Here is a 2,223-nt window from a genome sequence, read left to right as displayed (position 1 = left end):
CTGGATAAAGAATTCTTGGCTGCATATGTTTTATGATTCACCACATTGAATATATCCTGCTGCTCCTTTCTGGCCTGTTTCTGTGGATAGGAATGCTGCAAACCTGATCTTTCTTCCCTTGTAGGTTAAGGACTTTTTTCCTGTGCTGCTTTCATAATTCTTTCCTTGTCTGAGTATTTTGTGAATTTGACTATGATATAGCTTGTTGATTGTTGGTTTTTGTTGAATCTTGTGGGAGTCCTCTGTGCTTCCTGGATTTTGATGTCTGTGTCTTTCTGCTATGGTTTGCTCACATAACCCTTCTACCCCCTTTTTTCTTTTAGTCTTCTGGGATCCCTATGATTCTGATGGTATTCCTTTTTAAGGAGTCACTGAGGGGTGCTGGGTGACTCAGTCGGTTAAACCTCTAACTTTGGCTCAGGTCATGATCTCATGTTCATGGGTTTGAGCCCCGGGTCTGGATCTGTGCTGACAGCTCAGAGCCTGAAGCCTGCTTCTGATTCTGTGTCTCCCTCTCTCTCTGCCCCTCCCTGCTCATGGTCTGTTTCTCTCTCAAAAATAAATAAAATATTTAAAAAATTTTAAGGAGTCACTGATTTCTCTAACTCTTAAATTGTGCTCTTTTGCCTTAGTCTCCCTCTTTTTTTCTGCTTAATTATTCTCCATAAGTTTGTCCTCTATATCACTGATTTACTGCTCTGCCTCCCTTGCCACTGTGGCATTGAAGCTCAATTATAGCATTTTTAAATTTTATTCTGATTAGCTTTTACTTCTTGTATCTCCACAGAAAGGGATTCTAATCCATTTTCAACCCCCGCTAGTTTCTTATTGTCCTGATTCTAAATTCTGGTTCAGATATCTTGCTAGTATCTGTGTTAAGTTCCTGGCTGTCATTTTTTCCTGCTCTTTGTTTTGGGGTGAATTCCTTCTTTTTGTCATTTTGAAGGATGAAAAGGAATAGTAAATTAAAAAATTAAAATTATAAAAATTTTAAAAACCCACAAAAAATCAAATAAATGATGTTAGATCATAGGTGTGTTTTGTTCTAAGTGCTGAAAGGAGCTTGATAGATTCGAGAAAAAATGGTTAAAAAAAAGAAAAAAGGAATACGGTTGAAAATTTGAAAAAATGAATAAATGAAATAACATAAAATGAAATAATGGAAGTAAAACAGAATTTAAAAATTTTAAAAAGTAACATATATAGAAAAATTATAAAGAATATTTGTAATAAAAATGGAAGATAAAGATAAAGTTTTTCTCTTTCTGTGTACAACTAAAAGTAACAAAAAATAAAAATAATTGAATAGATAGATCAGCAAACAGTCTGAAATATGATTGAAGTTCCATTGTTTTCCCCTGGAAGTCAAACGTTGGAGTTGGAGCACTTTATTGTGTGTAAACTAAGCAGGTGGAGAGACTTGTGATGTTCCTGAAGAGTGAGGTTGGTCTTGTTGGATGGGGCTTAGTTTAAGGACTCCATTCTCCACAAGACGGCGCTGCTTAGCTTCCTGTGGTGGATTGTTGGCTGCTTGTATGTGCATGCGCGGGAGGGGTGAAAATGGCTGAGCAATGACCAGGTGACCGCCTGACCCAGCAATGTTTGTGGGACTGTGTTGCTCCTGAGGTCCAAACACATTGGCTGTGTGCCATTCCGCCCCAGAGAAAGTTCATGCGATTGTGCAGCAGTGGCATTTCAGTGATTATGGTAAGTAACAACACACATCTGGCACCAGGCTTCACCCTTAGTGTCCTTGTTCCTTAACCAGCAATGTCATTCTCCGTCGTCTGTTAGGATCTTGGTAGCCACCCAGCCTCTACCACATGTCCTCCCAGCAGGGGAACTGCTTCTCTGCTTGTGGTGCACAGACCTCACTTTGCTCCTGAGGATTCACCCTTCCTTCCAGAGCACTGCCAGATAATTGTGGAGTTTCAGACACTGTGCCCTTCCTGTTTATAGTCTTAATGGAATTTAAACCCTCTCCTTTCTCCCTTTTTTGTTCAGTCCCTGTGGCTCTTTCCACTTTTCAGCTGCTTTTTGGAGGAGAGGTGCTTTCCCCGTATTCTCCCCCATTTCTACTTCTCTCCGCAAGCAAAAACAGACCCCTTCATTCTGCGGCTTCTCTTTCCCCCATTTTGCCTCTCTGTACCTCATACCTCCTGAGTTTTGTGGTTCAGGTTGTTGTGCAGATTGTTGTGTTAATCCTCAAGTCAGTTTTCTAAG

Source organism: Suricata suricatta, chromosome 11, assembly GCF_006229205.1.
Source record: "Suricata suricatta isolate VVHF042 chromosome 11, meerkat_22Aug2017_6uvM2_HiC, whole genome shotgun sequence".
Lineage (NCBI taxonomy): Eukaryota > Metazoa > Chordata > Mammalia > Carnivora > Herpestidae > Suricata > Suricata suricatta.
Note: the sequence above shows the minus strand (reverse complement) of the source record.